We start from the raw sequence: 20,842 nt of genomic DNA, 5'->3' as shown, positions 1-20,842 counted from the left end.
CAGGTATTAATACATAATCGAGAATCAGGAATTTGAAACAATACCTGACTCCAGTTAGGGTATGATTCAGGGAAATGTGTCTTGAGAGAGTAGATGCATGTATGAAAATAGATTTTAGTAAATCATATTGCATCATAGTGAAATTCAACCTCAGGCTGTGTGGGTGAGCTAAGATTCTGAGGGCACAAAGTGAGATTGAAGTCCCTAGTAGGGATGCATATTCACTTTCTTTATTTTTCATCTTTGGGCATAGTAAGATCTAAATAATCATACATTGTCCTACTCAATTATAGGGATAATGTATCTTATATTCCATGCCAAGTACATGGGCAGTGTAGGGGCCCCAAGGTCGTAATTACCAGCGCAGCGCTGCCCTGGTGGATTAGGACCACCACATCCGCCAGGTGACCAGGACAACTAATCCTGGTAGTGCTGGCAGTCCGACTGCGGCACGACCACCGTAGTTATAAAGTGGGTTTGGACCGCCGCATTGGCGGCAGTCCGATCACCACGACGAGTCTGGCAGTCAAGTGACCGCCAGGCTTGTAATGACCATCTTGGTTAGAGTTATGAATTAGAAATGCAATGCTTTTCACATTAACAAGCAGTGGAAACGCACAAGAAAATGCTTCTAAAAAAGAATTACAACATCACAGTGTCACTCTGCCAGATAGCAAAATTACAAAAGAAGAGTGCAACATCTCAACACTCCACTAAATATTAGAAACAAAGTAAGTCTGACAATCAATGAAAGCTAACAAAATCAATATATAACTAAAAGCATGTTGAGATAACAAATAATGAAAACTATGCTGCATAATTATTTGTTCAGATTACAGGTGAATCCTCTAAAAAAAGAAAGCTGCTAAGAAGAAATTGAAATAAACACTGTGCAAAAAGAACACCAAACAGACATACAAGGAAAAAGTCGACAACTGAAATTAAGTTAAGGCAGCATCCAGAACATACATTAAAACGTGCACAGGCAATGTAAAAAAGTTAAAATGAATATAGCATCACCTCAACTACTATTTTTTTTAATACAATTAACCTATATTTCCTATTATCTAACACACACAGATAAAACGCCTGAAACATCAAAATATGTTAAATCCCATGAGTTATTAAATTTTAAATGGTATACATATTGTAAGCAGAGGACAATCAGTGACTAAACTCACTAGAAATACCCAAAATATCATTCAAACCATGTTGTGGCAGAACTATCACTAAAAAATAAATAGTTCAAAATACTATGGAACATAGCAGTTTCCCTAATAGTAATAATATTGAATTCAGGAATATTTTTCAGAACTGAAAATAGTCCAGTATAAGCTCACAAAATCCAACGTAAACAATTATTAAACATGTTATACCAAACATTCCTGAACAAGCAATAGGCAAACTTTCTGGCTACTAAACCTGAAAAAAATGAATTACCAGGACACATGAAATATCAACGCAAAACAACCTGGCACATCTAACCCTCAAAAAAGCATCATAGATTTTGACCAGGCAATGATTTCAACCATTCTTAAAATCTACCCAGACACTGCACTATGATCACATTAACCAGAGCATGATTTCAACCATTTTTAAAATCTACCCAAACACTGCACTATGATCACATTAACCAGAGAATGTGGCGGCACATACAAAAATGCACTCTGGGCAAAGAGTATGCAACTAACCTAGAGTTTGCAGATGAATTAAAAAGGATAATGGCTTCATCATAGGTCTCTGTAACAAAAATCACTAAACATTATGCTACTAAAACCCCCTACCACTAATGGCATGACATTAAACTATCTCCACTAATTAGCTGTTTTGAGAATATTGGGATGGTCACCTGCAGCAATCAAGCCACAGATGGCAATTCAAGTATCACATTTCATGGTGGAATGTCTATGATAGCTCAACGTCCCAAGAAAAAAGACAAATAAATTGGTGGAACGGTGGCACAATTATTTTAAAAAACAGTGGAAAGAAGTCATCCAAAATACTTCGAAATCCTACAAATCCTAGAAATATTTAAGAAACAATTAAGCCAACAATGGCCAAGAATGGCACAATTCCCAACCCACATCAAACCAATACTCTTCAAACTACCTAAACAAATGTATTAATGCTCGCATTCAAAGTAAGAGACTTTTCTACCAACCTAAGCCAACCATATCTAAACTTCATTGCAAGAACTCCAAATTAAAAAAACACACACTAAATATCAACACAATTTCATCTCCCTAAAACACTAACACTCACACTTTATTAATACATATCTATACAAATATTAAAGAAACTATAAATAACTACCTGCACAAAAAATAATTTAAAAGACAAAAATTAAGGTTAATGACTAAAGCAATAAAAATTGCAGTAATACATATTTTAAAATATATTATTACATTGAAAATATCCAATTTTATTACAACTAAGCAAACCCTTTTTGTATCAAATATTAAATATGTTAATAAAATAACAACTCTGTCTATTTCATATACAATGCAAAATCAATAAATACAATATTAAAATTAAACACATGCATCTCCCAAGTGTCACAATCTAAAATAACCCAAACAAACAAACATAGTCAATAAATACAATCTTAAATTTAAACACACAGTCCCCTGATGATCAATCTAAAATGTCATAATATAATCCATGCAATGTTAGCAGGACAGTTATTAATCACATCTTCTTCTGGTTTTGAACTTCGGATGTTGCTTATAAACCTGGCTCGATACTATAATCTGGTCAAAACAAAACTGTAAGTCATTTGTGTCTGATTTGATTTAAGGCAAAATTTCCCAAACCAAATCATGTATGGATAGATGATAAATAAAAGACTAGGGAACTGATTAGATCTTGGCAGCTGGACCACAAAGTTGCGATGGCAGCCTTACCTGAGAAGACTGTCAAGTCAACTGTCTTCCGTCTGCCATATTTATAGGTTACAGCTCTGCAGACGGTGAACTGGCAGCGGTTATTCAATGGAGGGCACACATTGCAGAACTCGGTGGACATTGTACAATAGCAGTGACTATAGAATAGAGGTAAGTCACACACAATCTACCTTTTCCATATGTGTCCATCTGCATCTGACACAGCACATCACATACACACCTGTATTCATTGCCATACCAATACAATATGCATGCCACAAATACACATTGACATACATACATGATACAACATACGCACTTTATTGAGACCGCACCCACACACAACACAAACACAACAACCAACACAACAGCACACTCATCTACACAAACACACTCACACAACATCACAACTACACACATCACAACTACACAATACCACTCACCTATTGCATGCAGCAATACAACACACAAGACAACATACACAACAACACCATGCTATATGCAAGTAGCGCACATACTGACACAAACACAGCACCCATTGCACCTCCCTCCACCTCAACCAGCCACTCTCATCACAGACACATGCATACATGTACTGGCTCACACACATTACCCACTGCACAAAATGAGAGGTACACCTCCCCTTGGCAATGCACACATATAGACACAACTAACAGGTGTGAATGTACCATCACTGTGGTGCCAGGAATCATTTGCCAATAAATTCTGACACCATAATCACAATTGTGTATGTGTGCAATATGATTTATGTACCAGTGTGCTCTCACCCATGCCTGACCCACTTGTGTACCCGACATATGCATATCACAATAAGTTAAAAAAATACTGTGACATGAATATGTCTGGAGTGTTCCCATGCTCATGTGCAGCGACCGCCCCCAATGTACACAGCAACAGTGGGTTACCTACCTTTGTGTCCAGAGAAGGGTGGTCATGTTTTCTCAGTGGTCCAGTGGCACCAGTAACAGAGGGTGTTGTCAAGTTGAAGATGGAGGTGGAATGAGGGAAAAGGTGGATTTTCACCCTTTTCATTCCTGATCCACTCAAACTCAGACATCAGACCATTGTTTTTTCCTTGGCAGAAAGGCAGTAAGTGTATCTGGTATCCCTCCATCAGTCACTATTGCCTATGATGCCATCAACGTCAAATGGGATTCCTTGGAGGAGATGGTGGTTTGAATGCAGGCTTTTGTCCATGAGACTGCTAACAACTAAATACACTGGGTGGACGATCACAGGGGCGGATGTGTTTTTGGATTAAAAAAACGACAGTGGAACCGTTACCGCCAAGATTGAAAGAGGCCCTGTGACATCTGAAAAAAACACTACCCACACAATAACTAAATAAATCAAATAAGATACCACAATTTCACTGCTGAAGTTCTGATCAGTGAAATGATGATCCAAAAAAATACAATGACAAAACATATCTATTAAAAAAGAGCCCCAGAAAAATAGCACTTCCAATATGAGTCAATAAACCAGAAACTCATCAAAATCCCAAACAAGAGAAAAACTTAAATAAACACCACAAGAAAACTGAAAAATCACGGAAAAGGTAATAAACAATTGTGTTGAAAAATTACAAAGACGTTTACCTTGAAAAAAAAAACAGAAAATGCATCCAGGTGAAAAATACTTTCTCACATCTGAAAATGAAACCAGTAAAGAAAAAATTACATAAACCCACTTGAAATCCTATTTGAAATTACAGCATGGAAAAAAGCATAAAAATCAATGTGAAACCCATAGAATACATATACAAAATGCAATTAGGCATTACATTTCACAGTGAGATCCCTCACAATGCTGCAAGCTAATACATACTACACAACTTCAACTACAAACTGTGCCCTAACTAAGGGCCTCATTAAGAGTTTGGCGATCCATGCACTGCCATGGCAGCAGTGGCTGTCCAGCCGCCATTGTCTTGGCGGTTGGACGACTGCATTATGAGTCATGTCAGTCTGTGAATCAAAGACCACTACGGTCCCGCCAGAACCATAAGGCAGCACAGACCGCCGTGATCATGAGGCAGCTCAAACAGTCCTGCAGAGCCAGTGTTTCTGCCAGACACATTATGAGGTTGCACACCACCAATGTGACTGTGGCGGTGCAACCACCACATCTCAGGAGGTGGAAACAGAGACTAGAAAGGATGAAACTCACTGGCAGGCAGCTTTACACTTCCTGTGCTACCATGGAGCCAATCACACATGTCTTGCCCCTGCTCATCAAAGATGCACAAAACCAGACTACTGTGGATACATCCAATAGTAAGGACACACACCCATTAGTGTCATTAAGCTCAAGACCAGGCTACAGACACCAAGTACATGTGTCATTGTGTTCACAGTCAGAGTCATTCACAAAGAAGGACACATTCACAGCCTTAAAACGCCTCTGTTGGGTCCCTGGGCATCTTAGGCACAGGGACAGCGAAGTGTATACAACATTGTGTCACACAACACCAACAACACAGCAATATCACATCTACCAATAAAACTGACACACTCACATTGCACACATGTCATGGACTGCCATCAAATTCACACACATATGTATGGATTTGCTGTGGAGGACAAACACCTCTCTCATGAACCAGCCATGCAATGGACCCACACATCACCCACATTGCAAAACAATGGAAGGACAATGAAATGCACACTAGACAGAGAGACAAATATACAAAGCTCACTATTCAAACAATACCTGCACAATACACATGGGGGCATCAGGATCACTCAGGGATGGATGGTTCCCTGGGACGCATTGCAGTTTGCACATGCCTCTAAAATAACATTTTCACAGGAACTGGCCCTTCAGGTATCTTAGGGTCACACAATAGTAGAGCCAAGTGACATGTCTATCTGCACAATGTGAAAGTGTAAGTCTAGAAAGCACATGAAGCAGCAACAGCATCGGCAAGACATCTAGATGAAGTAGCTGCAAGGTACACACAGCAAAATGGATATCTGCACAGTCAAATGTAAACAAAGTAGCACAATTGAAAACCTCCATGTTCACACAAACAAAACTTGAGCTCCCACACATGACACAAATGTACAATCCACATCAGGGAGAAAAGTCTATTACTGTTCATGCTGACATTGAACAACACAAGATGAAATACTTACCATACCAAACAAAATGCAATGTAATGACACCACGATTGCATTATCACCCACTATTTATGCATTCAACTGCTACCTTGTCTTGGGAGTCACAAGCAGTGCCCACAAAGTCAGGTACTGCAAACAATGGAAAATTGATGAGCAAGGAGGCTGAAACACACACAACTGTAGGAAAATAACACGTGTTACTCAGGAACAACATAACGGTAGAAAAAGAATTGCAGGGTAACTGTGTACCCAAAACAACGACAGTTTGGGTTTATGAACAAGCAAATGCAAAATGTCTAATGCCATTGGCCAGTCCTGTTCCCACATTTGACTCCAATTACTGCCAGGGAACCTCCACAGGAAGGGGCATCAAGTGGGTAGGCAGGAACCTCAGGGTGTTGGAAAATGGGTTATTGGTAGGGCAGGTAGGTACCTACACCTAGCAACAAGCCACTAACCTCCACATAGGTACAGTTAGGTCTCAGTAAATTAATCCCAGCTCAACCCTTGGTAGCTTGGCAACGAGCGTCAAGGCTTAACTTAGGAGACAAAGTGTAAAGCATTCAAATATCACAAAACAGTAATTAAATAAAACACAGGAAACAGTTTAAAAATCCAAAACCAATTTATAAAAATAGTTTATATTTTTATCTTTAAAATGACACAAAAACAATTAAAATCGGTTCAGGGGAACCGGAGATATGAATTTTTAAAGAATTATTACTTTTCTAGCGCTTAGAAACAAAAAGCGCCAATCGGGTCATCTGGTTGCACCTCGACCGGGGCAAAGTCAAACTTTCAGGCCGACCGCGATGGAGCCCTGCTCGGCTACAGGTCGCGGGAGGCCTCGGTTAAAAAGTTACCTTCTGACTTAGGCCCTCATTCTAACCCCGGCGGTCTCAGACCGCCGGGGCCAGGGTCGGCGGGAGCACCGTCAGGGCATTCTGACCGCGGCGGTTTGGCCGCGGTCAGAAAGGGTAAACCTGCGGTCTCCCGCCGGTTTACCGCTGCCCTTAGAATCCCCCATGGCGGCGCAGCTTGCTGCGCCGCCATGGGGGATTCTGACACCCCCTACCGCCATCCTGTTCCTGGCGGTTCGCCCGCCAGGAACAGGATGGCGGTAGGGGGTGCCGCGGGGCCCCTGGGGGCCCCTGCCGTGCCCATGCCAATTGCATGGGCACGGCAGGGGCCCCCATAAGAGGACCCCACAAAGTATTTCAGTGTCTGCCTAGCAGACACTGAAATACGCGACGGGTGCAACTGCACCCGTCGCACCTTCCCACTCCGCCGGCTCAATTCTGAGCCGGCATCTTAGTGGGAAGGTTGATTTGCCCTGGGCTGGCGGGCGGCCTTTTGGCAGCCGCCCGCCAGCCCAGGGCAAATCCCAAAATACCCTCAGCGGTCTTTCGACCGCGGAGCGGTATTTTGGTGGGGGAACTTCGGCGGGCGGCCTCCGCCGCCCGCCGAAGTTAGAATCACCCCCTTAGGCTTTATTTTGAAGTTTTTCTTCACCGGGACGAACCTGCCAGTTGAATCCGACCTCCTGGAGCCCTTGTCCGGATACGCGATGTGGGTTTCCTCGGTGGAGACTTTTACCTTCGGACTTAGTCGTTTTTTCGAGATGAAAATCCTTCGACCGGGGTAAACCTGGATCTTGATCCGACGTCCATGGAGCCCTTCTCAGATACGATGGCTGGGAGGTCCCGGTCAACTTTTTACGTTCGGACTTAGTCTCTTTTTTGGATGTTTTTCTTTACCGGGACGAACCACGAAGTCAGGCCGGGTCGCGGTTGAGGCAAGCCGGCTAGAATTTCCGCGGCGGGTCGGTCCCTCTCTGGAGCTTTTTTCCAAAAATTCTCAAATCTTTTCCAAACTTCTGGGGCTTCACCCAGATGTTCTTTTAAGGTTCTTTTGGGGTCCACAGCTCACCCCAAGGGTCCAGAAGTTCTGTGATGGTCCTTGGGGGGTGCGGACTTCAACTCCCAGAATGCACCTGGCGCAAACTCCTTTTTGGCCACTGGACAGTGGTCAGCTGGTCGCTTTCTTCAGGAGTTGGTGCAGGGGACTCTGGTTTAGCAATTTTTCACCTGTAGCAAACAGGGAGTCCCTCCTTGAACCAGTTGAAGCCAGGCAAAGTCCTTCTTGTGGTGAAGCCCAAGTGTGCAGCTGGTGCAGTCCTTCTGAGTGCAGGGTCCAGGTGCAGGCCAGGGGTCCAGCAGGGCAGTCCTTCTTCTTCTTTAGTTCCTTTCTTGTTGAATTCTGGAGGGGATCTGAGGCGTGGGTGCAGGTCTGCCAGTTTTATCCTTGCTCCTGGGTGAAAAGCAGGGGGGCCCTGGTTCTCCAATAAGGGACAGGGTCGTCCCCCTGTGATGACCACTTCCTGGGAAGTGTGGCAAAAATGAATCCCAGAAGGCAACAGTCTCTAAAAATCCAACATGGATGAATCTGATTTTTGGAGGTTACATCTGGCTGAGCCCACCCACTGGTGTGGCTAAAAATCATAAACACACCCCTCTCCTGCCCTCTCCTAATCTAATCAAGGGGGCACCTAATTGTCTGGGGTTGCAGGATGTGGGGGTGTTGCTGGGTGCTGCAAATGTCCTTCTCTGCCTTTGAAGACCAGTTTGGCAGCCCTCCCCCTTCCTGCCTCACCATCTGCTGAGGGGAGATTCTCTCCCCCAAGCACATTCCTTTGTGTGAAGCCTGGCCACTTCACACCTCATCAAGGCAGCCTGGCAGAAGCTGCTGCAGGCTGGCCAATCAGAGCACAGCAGCAAAAACAATGCAGAGCTGAAATTGGCAACTTTTAGGTAAAGTCTAAACTTTTTACCTGGACAAGTTATATTAAATCCAACAACTGGAAGTTGTGGGATTTATTACAACAATCAATTTGATACCAAATTCTTGGTATGTAACATTTAAGGAGACTTTAAAATTTAAAATAAAGTCTGCCCATTCTAGCCTATGAAGGCCATTTACTTCAATGAGGGAAACACGAATTTGGCTGTTTTTACCTCACCAGGGCTTATAAATCTATTTTTATAAAGTCCCTGCTTATAGTTACATGGCACCCAGCCCTAGGGGCACATAGGGCACACCTTAGGGGTGACTTATATGTAAAAATAAGGTAGTTTAAGACTTTGGAAGTACCTTTAATTCCAAAGTCGAATTTGCATATAACTTTAATTTAAAAGCAGCCAGCAAGGCAGGCTTGCTTTTAAAATGACACTGGGCACCTCAGCAGTGCACCTAGGTGTGCACCACCTATGCGGTGGTCCCTAAACCTACATGCCCTACCATATACTAGGGACTTATAGGTAGGTTAACTTAGCCAATTATAATTAGCCTAATTTGCATATCCATTTTACACAGAGCACAGGCCCTGGGACTGGTTAGCAGTACCCAGGGCACCATCAAAGTCAGGAAAACACCAGCAAAAAGAGGAAAATGGGGGCAAAAAGTTATGGGGCCTCTGCAATCAGCCCTGTTTTCTCACAAACAGTATCAATTGTACCTATCAGATTCTTATCTGCTCCACTGGTGCACCATGGAGTTGTCCATGCAGGGGTAAGACCTCATTGAGAAGCCTCTCCAACTCCTCTGGAGAGAAGGCAGGGGCCCTATCACCTGCTGCATGTGGCATGATTGCTCTCAGAAGCAGGACACAGCAGCTCAAGTTGTTAAGGTATTGCTGGCAGCAGTTCCAGGAATCTAATGAGTGAATCTGTAAAACATGGCAGTCATGTCTGCCATGTACATGGTCATCACCACTGGCAGACAGACCCATTGGCTGCGACTGCCACAGAAAACAATGTTAGCCTATGGCTGTGTCTGCCGCTATAGCAACCACCTACCGCCTTGATGACTTCTGCCTGCGATCGCAGGTGGTTCCTAATGTGCAGTGGAGAGGGTCAGGCATCTGCCATTTAGGCGGGCTGAAATGTGTTATTTGGCTGTATGAATGGCATCACAGTCACACCTACAGTATAAGTTAAGTTTCATCACAAACATTATTATTCTGTCTTGTCATGTAGGTCCTTCTTCGCAACGGCCATTGTAGTTCCACCAATGGTCTTTTTGGTGGTCGGAATATACAGTCACACTTCGAGGGGCAATTGTGTAGCACATCTTTGAACTTCATCCAAATCCATGTTGTGGACAACACACCATGTTTGTGAAAACCATGGGGGTCACATGTGACCCTTGTGTGTTGTCAGCTGGGATGTGCATCGCGTGTCGTGTCTATACAGTCAGGAATGCTTTGTCACATGATATTGTTGGCATGCATCATGTATGTTGCTGGGGATAGACTGACTAATGCTACAAATCATGTCTTCTCACACATAGGTACCCAGGGGGAGTGTGGATGCGACAACCTCCTTTCTACTGTCAACTGCCAGACCTTCAGACCATAAAAAGATCACCACATCATACTGCTCTACATTCTGAATAGGCAAACAATTGTGGACTTACGCTGCCCACTGGAGCCGGATCTTAGTCATCCAGCCACCATACCACCCATTGTACAAGTCATGTCAGTACTGCACTTCTTGGCCACATGGTCCTTCCAACATACAGTGGCCCTATCTGCTGGTTTGTCCCAACTTATGTTCAGTCTGGCGTTGAAGGGTTTCCTCTCAGCAAAGGTGAAACACATTGACAGCTATATCAGGTTCCCCTGACGTGAGGATTTAGCCAATGTGAAGGTTGAATTTAATGGCTTTTCCCACCTCCCACATGTGGTGTGGGCCATTGATGGCACAAATGTTGTCTTGCTGCCACTGCAGGACACTGAGCAAGTCTATCGCAACAGAAAGCACTTCTATTCCATCAACGTGCAAGTTGTCTGTTTGGCAGATCTCTACATCCCACATGTTTGCATCCATTATCCTGGTTCAGCCTATGATTCCTTCACAATGCGGAACAGCACCATACCCCAGCTGATGTCACAACTGCTCCCAGAGAGGGCCTGGCTCGTTGGTAAGTCACGTCTGTCCTGATTGTGTGTGTACAATGATAGGTGCTACAATTATGGAGTGAGGGACTAATTAGTGCACTTATGTCCCATTCCTTGACAGAAGACTCCGCATACCCAAACCGTCCTTGGTTATTGACGTCGCTGAGGAATCCAACTACGCCAGGGGAGTCCACTTCAATGAGGCCCATGGAAGAACACAGCAGCCAGTGGAGTGCACTTTTGGACTCCTGATGGCCAGATTCTCCACAATATTGCCCTGTGGAGTAATATCCCATACATCCTAGAGCAGGGGGAGCCTGCAGTGCCACTGGATGAGGCTCCTGAAATGCCAAGTGATGATGCCAGTGGTGAAGAGGAAGCAGATGAGTTGCGGGAAGACCTCAAAAACAGGTACTTTTCATGAGTGTAAGATTGTCACTGTGAATGTACGATGAACTGTATTTGTGAGAATTTGTGGAGTTGAGTGTTTTAGAAACCGCTAGGGAGCTGATATTCTGCAATATTCAGCCTAAGGCTGCTTGATAAGATAGTTTTTGACGCATCCCGACCTTGATGATGTTGCTTTGTTTGTGACAGTTTGCTTGCAATGTAGTTTATTTCCCATTTGCTTGCCATCATGTGACTTGTGTCATAGATAAAGTTTCTAGTATATACTCCTTGTTTTGTTCTTTGTGCAGGTATGTTCATCATGGCATCTTCATGTGGGCATTTCAGAGTTGTGACATTGACAGGTATCTGATGCTGTTCTGACATACAAAGTGGGCATGGACTGTTCCAGGAAATATAGGTTGCAGAGCTTGGGTATATGAGACCTGTATCAAGACAGTTGGCACAGTGTTTGGGTGGAGGTACTGAAGTGCACATTGTACGTGTTTTGAGTCTTGTGATGGCCCTGATGCATCATTTGTGTTATTATGTGGTCTGAAATTATCCTTCACTTTGGCTAAACACTCTTTTTGTATGATCTGTATATAGCTTGAGATGTGTTTCATCATTGCAGGTCACAGTGCCTGTGCCACAACACTGGCATGTTTTTGTCATACCACCAGATGCATGGGAATTTGATTATGATGGGCCTGTGATCAGGGACTGATGAAATGCCATCTGTCCGGATTTTGGATTATGTGATGTTGGATTACTTTGGTGTGGTATATGATAAGGCTGAAGCTGGTGATATCAGCCACTTTAATGTCAGCCTATTCTACAGGACAATGTCTGACAAAGCCACTCCCGCCATGGTCTACAGGCCTGTACCTTGAAATATGTACTTTGACACAGTATGAGTCACACATTCTTGTTCCTAAGAGTCCAGACATACTGACAGCATATGAGGTGTACACTGTAATAAATCTTTTGGTTTGATCAGACACTTATACTAATGTTTTGATGTATAATGTATGTAATTCTGAGCTGGATACTGTGTACCTGCAACATATCCCTGCTTGCACAAGTAGCTTGTGTCTTTGTTATATGGTTCACATGGTCTTATAACTCTACATAGCAAAACTTGAAAATTAAGCAAGAAGACACTGAGTTTGTGATGGGGGAATTTATTACAATGTGAATTCTGAAAATAAAATCAGGACAGAAAGAAACAAAAGATGTAAAGTGAAGGCGTCTGTTACGGTGAATGAAACCATTGAAGTATATGTCACAACATTGAGAGTACTAAGTCCAGAGAACTCCTCCCATTGGAATTGGTAGGTGGTTGAGAATCAGTAAACAAAGTGAATGTGTGGCACACAAAGTAGATCCTTTAGGAAGAGTTCACTTCCTGGCAGTGGTGGGTGTCTTGCCATCTGCACCTCCTGGATTCTTTGCTGGATGGTCCCACTTGCATGGGGAGAGCTGCTACTACAGAGATATGGATTCCTGGGGCTGGTACTTCCTCTGTCAGGGTCTCCCTTCCAGTGGCTGGCACCAATGTTAATGTACCTGGTGTTGATGAGCTAAAGGAAGAGGCAGACTGTTGTTGAAAATCCCTGCTCAGGATGGTGTGAATGTCCCTCAGCACGCCTGTTAGAGAGGCATTGTTGGTATTGTGGGCCTCCATCTGTTCCTGCATGTCTCTGTGCATGTCCCTATGTAGCTGCTTGACTTCCCGGAGTTCAGTCCAGACCTGTCCCATCATGCCTTGGGACTCCTGATAGGCCCCCAAGACGTGGCTATTGGTGTCCTGGCCAAGATCAGGGCCAGTGGCCTTACCTCGGTAGCCCACAGTATCCCTCCCATATCCTCTGTCACCACATGCCCATGCCCTTGCCACAGGGTGCCTTCTCCTACTTATTCCTGGCCCCTCTGTGTCAGAAGTATTGCACTGCAACTCAGGATCCAGGGCTAGGGGACATGAGACGGTAGGCACTGTGCTCGGGACACAGTTTGAAGGAAGAATGACTGCTTGTTAAGTTGAGGCAACTGGACTGGCAAGTTATTCAGTGGCCACAGTGAGACTCACTGTTACCATGTCACCAGGATGCCCAAATGGGCCAGAACTGTCCTCCACATCCAGACGTCCAGGAGTTTTGTTGTCACCGAGGGCTTCATCCAGGGGGGTAATGGGAGTCTGTTCTTTGGCCTCTGTGTGCCCAGCAGCAGTTCAACCTGTAGATGTAAAATGTACAATGTTAAAGGTTGTATTGTGACATCTAACTCCAATGGTTTAGTGGTACAGTAAAGAGAGACCTTGTACAAGGTTACATTTCAGCTAATTCTATTGTATTGGTTGTATTGACATTCCATGTGTGAAGTATACCAATTAATTTTGACTCAAGCTGCTGCTGAAATGTGCAGATAATTAGCTCTAGTGGAATGGCCTGAAAATATCATCTTGCCACCAGTGTAGGCAAAAACAGTGGCTAGGCAAGATATAGCTTTGCCCAGTAGGAGGCCTACTTGGTTGTGATGCAGGCAGGACCAGGACATTTTTTGTAAATGTGACTGAAGTCACTATGTGCACAGTGCATTGTGAATGTGTCTGCTGCAATAAAAATCTGGTGATGCATCTTGAGGACTTATGAGTACTTGGTGCACACAGTAGTTAAGATGTCATTCCTATCCTCCAATGTTTCATCTTGGGTTAGCATGTGAAGGTGGAGCTAGATTGTCAGATACAGCTGTGATTTGGCATGATCTTTGCTTGATCAGTCCCAGGTGAGTACACTTCATTGAATAGTTGACAAACAAGGGTATCTCGACAAGTGGCCACTGTGCTGGTGTTTGGAGTTAGAGTTACAGGGCCTATTGGGCTTTGCAGTCACCTTGCTCCCTCTGTTTCCCAACATTTCACAAATGGTTTCCTCCCAGGTAAGTGCAGTTTAATTGAGACTTGCCAAACAGAGGTATGTGGACAAGTGAACACTGGTCTAGTGTTTGGAGTCAGAGAACTTGTGCCTCCTGAGAGTTGCAGTCAGGTCATTCCCTCTACTTCCCACACTTGACAAATAGTATCCTCCCAGGTGAGTGCACTTCATTTGTGGTTTTACCAAACAGTAGTGTTTGGACAAGAAAATGCTGGGCTAGTAAATGGAGTAACAGTAACAGAGCCTCCTAGCCATAGCAGTCATCTTACTCCTGTACCGCACATGCCATACAGATGTGATCACCCCAGGTGATCACACTTCATTTGCTGTTTACCAAACAATGGAACTTAGACAAGAGAACACTAGGCTAGTGAGTGGAGTAGCAGTAAGAGAGCTTCCTGGCCTCAGCAGTTGTGTCACACCCTGTACTACACATACTACATTAATGTGATATCCCCAAGTGAGTACACTTCATTGGTGGTTTACCAAACAATGGTTTTTGAACAAGAGAACACTGGGCTGGTGAGTGGATTCACTGACACAGGGTCTTCCTAGCCTTATCAGTCATGTCAGTCCCTCATTTGGCAAATGTTCTCCTCCCAGATGTGAACACTTCAATTGAGAGTTTCCAAACAGGGGTATGTGTACAAGTGCACACTGATATGATGTTTGGATTTCCTGAAAACGTGTCTCCTGGGAGCTGCAATCAGGTCACCCCCTGTACTACACACACTTGATAAATGTTTTCCTCCCAGGTAAGTCCACTTGAATAGAGTTATCAAACAGGGGTATTTGGGCAAGTGTACACTGGGCTAGTGGTTGGAATTACAGAAACAGGGCCTCCTGGCCTTAGCAGTCAGGTCACTCCCACACTATACAAATGGTATCCTCCCAGGTGAGTAAACTTCAATTGAGAGTTGCCAAACAGAAGTATGTGCACACATGAACACTGTTCTGGTGTTTGGAGGTGCTGAAATGGTACCTCCTGGGAGTTGCTCTTTGTACTATACACACTGTACAAATGCTAGCTGTTTCATAGCTGTATGCTGACTGCATTTATGTTCGGGCATACATTTACCTGTTGAGATAACCTTGAGTCCTGGGATTATTATTGTATACTGAAAATCTTACAGGCCCCATTTGGGCCAATGGTAAGTGATGGAGCTTAGTAATTATGACGTTGAGTCCAACAATATAGATTGATAGTGTTTACACTCAGATTCTCTACGTATTGAATGTTGGTAGGGTACATGAACAAGATAGATGGTAAGGGTGAGCTGTGAGCATGCCTGTCATTGGTGACATTTTTTTGTTGTGCCTTAGCTCCGGCCTCAGGATTCAGGGGAAGAGATATAAGGGGTCATTCTAACTCTGGCGGGTGGCAGAGGCCGCCCGCCAGAGTTCCCCCAACAGAACACCGCTCTGCGGTCTAAAGACCGCTGCGGTGATTCTGTGTTTCCCGCTGGGCTGGCGGGCGACCGCCAGAAGGCCGCCCGCCAGCCCAGCGGGAAACCCCTTCCCACGAGGAAGCCGGCTCCGAATGGAGCCGGCGGAGTGGGAAGGTGCGACGGGTGCAGTTGCACCCGTCACGAATTTCAGTGTCTGCTAGGCAGACACTGAAATTCTTTGTGGGGCCCTCTTACGGGGGCCCCTGCAGTGCCCATGCCATTGGCATGGGCACTGCAGGGGCCCCCAGGGGCCCCACGACACCCCATACTGCCATTCTGTTCCTGGCGGGCGAACCGCCAGCAACAGGATGGCGGTATGGGGTGTCAGAATCCCCATGGCGGCGCAGCAAGCTGCGCCGCCATGGAGGATTCCATAGGGCAGCGGAAAACCGGCGGGAGGCCGCCGGTTTTCCCTTTCTGACCGCGGCCAAACCGCCACGGTCAGAATGCCCTTGAGAGCACCGCCAGCCTGTTGGCGGTGCTCTCGTGGTCGTTGGCCCTGGCGGTCAATGACCGCCAGGGTCAGAATGACCCCCATAATGGGGCACTGGGAGGGCCACCACCAGTCTTCTTGGCCTGCAGCTGGTGTCTGGAGACCAGGTAATGGACCTTGCCCCTAAGGTCATTCCACCTCTTGCTGATGTACTCTTTTGTGTACAGAGTGGTGCCTATAGCATTGGCTCTGTCAACTATCCTGCCCCACATTTCTATTTCCCTACTGAGAGGAGTGTGCTGGCCTTATGCTCCAAACAATTGTGGCTCTACTCTCATCCACCATGACTCTTAACTCATCTTCTGGAAAACATGGCTTTTTCAACTGTGACATAATGGAAAAAAAGAAAACAGTTGACAGTGACTTACTTAACAGGGGAAGTGCAAAAGGATGTGAATGAACAAAAGTGTGTGCAGAGTGTTGTTTGGGATGGTGAAAAAAAGGTGTGCCTAATCTATGAAGTGTTTTGGAAATAGGGTGCTCTGACTTCAGCGTTTTGCATTGAAAATGCAAAGGATTGCTGTCTGTGAAGGGTGTGTTTTATAGTGTCCTTTCAGGTATGTCCACTGTAACAATTTGTGTCAACTGTGTTTTTTTTTCAAATTCAGTCAATGTGCAGTTGTCTATTACATTGCTGACCGCAAACCGCCGTGGTTCGGACCGGATTCGCTGACCACCACGAGGGTCCACCGCTGCGACCATGTGCTTATAATATGCTCTGTGGTTGGTCACTGTGCTGATAGTGCTGGAGGTCAGACCACCTATTTTCAGGTCACTGCGCCACTCTTGGTCGGCCATTTGTGTTGGAGATCGGTCGCCCTGCCTGTGTAACTCGTAATATGGTGGTCTGAAAGATCGCCAACATGGTTTTCTTTTCAGGACCACCAACATGGCAGCCTAGGAGTCCGACCGCCAGACTTGTATTCTGGCCCTAAGTCTTAACACCTCCCTATCCTACCACTAAACAACTAGAAAATATGTTAAAAATAGTCTTACCCGAACTCGAGACTAGCAATGGGAAATTGTGATTGCATGCTTCAACGAACAGCCCAAAAGAAAGAACAACATAATCAACAAAACTGAGAAAATGGCAGAAAAATAAAAATTAAAGAAAAAATACTTCAGTCCCATAGAAACCAATGTTTTTTTTAAGTTTATTAATATATTTACGGTAAAAAAATCTGTTTACAAAAGTACAAAAATGTTTTACTTAAAATTAAAACAATTAAACAAGATATAAATAATTTTCTATGCTTTTATTATATCACAATGGTTTAAAAATGCAAAGAATACATCAAATTACATGTGTGTTCAAAATTACTGTGCTTGTTTAAAAAATGCATAATTACAAATGAACTGAATGTACACTATAACTATATTATATGTTTCATTAAATTTGACCTACATTAAAAACAAATTTCCTTGGCTATAAAAAAATACAAAGCAATTACTATAATTATTGATCAATAATGTATAATAAGAATTGTACATTTAAAAGTGACATTTTATAAAAGTGTAGAACAACACAAAATATAATGCTTTATAAAAACTACATCAACAAAAAGAAACAACAAATTATATCATAACATTCAATGTAAAATAATATAACTTTTTAATGTAGTACATAAAATCCACATACACATACTAACAATGTATTGATATCACATTTACTTTTCTCCTGAAAAAAACAGCCATTTCATGAAAAGTGTTGTAGTTTCAGGAAGGTCCAATTTATTAATCCCACTACAAACTTAACCACATTGTGCAAAGTATTGGACTTTGGTGTGTTAAGACTTACTATTCTCCCTCCCATCTCAACTACATTGAGAAAAGTGTTGGACTTTGGACAATTCAGATTTACTTTTACCACACCAGGCTTAACCACATTGTTGAAAATGTTGGACTTTCTGCAGTTCAGAGTTACAATTCCTACTTCAAACTTAACCACTTAGGAGAAAGTGTTAGACTCTAGGGTGTTTAGATTTACTACTCCAACTCCAAATTTATTCAAACTGGAAGAAGTGTTGGAGTTTTGGGGGGAGGTTGAATTTACTCTTGCTACATGAAAAATAACCACATTGCAAACATGTTCTACTTTTAGGGGCTTCAAATTTGCTATGTCTGACTCAAACAGTAACCACATTGGGGATCATTTCGAACTTTGAAAGGGACATCTTCACTCTGCCTACTCCAAACCTAACCACACTGGGTAAAGTTTTGGAGGTTAGTGAGTTCAGTTTTATTATTCAAAATCCAAACTTCACCACATAGGGGAAAGAATTGACTTTTGGAGCAGCTCTAAAATTGCTATTCCAACTCCAAATTTAATCAAATGGGGAAGGTGTTGGACTTTGGGAGGGTTCAGATTTACTATTCCAATTCAGACTGAAACACATTAGGGAAAGTGTTGGAACATGGAGGATTTAGATTTAATACTGCAACTCCTCATTGGAGAAACTGGAAAGCTTTCTTGGGGGTGAAATTTACCATGGTCACAACAATCTTAACCTTATTGAGGAAAGTATTGACCTTTGGGAGAGGGTCACATTTCTATACCAATTCCAAATTCAGTCTCATTGGGGAAAGGGTTGGACATTGGGAAGGGTCTGACTTACTTTTCCAATTCCAGTTTTCACTACATTGGAGAAAACTTTGGAGTTTATGAGGGGTCAAATGTATTACTACCACATCAAACTTGGGGAAAGTGTTGATCTTTGAGGGGTGTAGATATACTATATCAATTCCAAAGTTAAATATACTGGGGAAAGTATTGCACCTTAAGGTGGGTCACTTCAACCATGTCTACTATTCCCAACTCCTCCTTTGAGAAACTGGAAGATTTTGTGGGAATGGGGTCAAATTTACTATGGTTACAGCAAACTTAACCACATTGGGGAAAGTATTGACTTGTGGGAGAGGGTCAAATTTGCTGTTCCAATTCCAAATTGTAAGGAAATGGCTCCCTGTTGCAGTTACACCCCACTTTTCGCCTGATACTGATGCTGACTTGACTGAGAAGCGTGCTGGGACCCTGCTAACCAGGCCCCAGCACCAGTGTTTTTTCACCTAAAATGTGCCATTGTTTCCACAATTGGCACACCCCTGGCACACAGATAAGTCCCTTGTAAAAGGTACCAGTGGTACCAAGGGCCCTGTGACCAGGGAAGGTCTCTAAGGGCTGCAGCATATGTTGTGCCACCCTAAGGGACCCCTCACCTAACACATTGCACACTGCCATTGCAGATTGTGGGGGTCATTACAACCCTGGCGGATGGCGGAGAACCGGCGGTAAGACCGCCAACAGGCTGGCGGTCTTTCCTTGGTGTATTATGACCATGGCGGTGACCGCCATGGTCATCCGCCGGTTCTCCGTCCCGCCCGCCAGGGTGGAGATGACCGCCGGGCTGGAGACCTGGGTCTCCAGCCCGGCGCCTGTCACTATACCGCTGGCGGTATTTGGACCCAGCTTACCGCCGTGGACTTCCAGCGGTTTCAACCGCCATGAAATCCATGGAGGTAAGCACTATCAGTGCCAGGGAATTCCTTCCCTGGCACTGATAGGGGTCTCCGACACCCCCCACCCCCACCCTGACTCCCTCCCCTACACCCCTCACCACCCCTGCCACCCCCCAAAGGTGGCAGGGCCCCACTCCCCACCCCGACCCCAACATAACATTACTCACACACACCGAACACGCATGCAGGCACCACCATCACACACACGCACACACCCCAACATACATGCCTACATCCACACACACAGTCAGACACGCACACCCACATTCAAACATACACGCACACATCCATACAGACATACCCACAGCCATACACGCACTCATTCCCATACACACAACACCCCCGCAAGCATACACACACTCACACACCCCCTCTACATACACACACGCATACCCCTATGCACGCACACAACACCCAACACCCCCACCCCCAACGGACGATCGACTTACCTGGTCCATCGATCCTCCGGGAGGGGACAGGAGCCATGAGGGCAGCTCCGTCGACACCACACCGCCAACAGAACACAGCCACGGCGAATCACAGGACGTGATTTGCTGGGCGGTGTTCTGTTGGCGTGGCGGTGGAGGTGGAGCAACCTCCACTTCCCCGCCGACTGCAAGTATGGCTGTTGGTGGCTCTCCATCGGAATAATGTCAGAGAGCAGCCAACAGTCATAATACGCAGAGCGGCAAACCACCTGCACAGGCGGTCTTCCGCACGGCGGTCCCTCGGCGGTCTTGCAAAAAGACCGCCGAGGTCGTAATAACCCCGTGTGTGTGTTGGTGGGGAGAAAAAGGCAAAGTCGACATGGCATCCCCCTCTGGATGCCATGCACACAAAATGCTGCCTGTGGCATAGGTAAGTCACTCCTCTCGCAGGCCTTACAGCCCTAAGGCAGGGTGCACTATACCACAGGTGAGGGCATAGCTCCATGAGCAATATGCCCCTACAATGTCTAAGTCTATTCTTAGACATTGTAAGTACAGTATGGCCATATTAAGTATATGGTCTGGTAGTTTGTCAAAAACGAACTCCACAGCTCCATAATGGCTACACTGAATACTGGGAAGTTTGGTATCAAAC

The sequence above is a fragment of the Pleurodeles waltl genome, chromosome 7 (assembly GCF_031143425.1).
Source record: "Pleurodeles waltl isolate 20211129_DDA chromosome 7, aPleWal1.hap1.20221129, whole genome shotgun sequence".
NCBI classification, from domain to species: Eukaryota; Metazoa; Chordata; class Amphibia; order Caudata; family Salamandridae; genus Pleurodeles; species Pleurodeles waltl.
Note: the sequence above shows the minus strand (reverse complement) of the source record.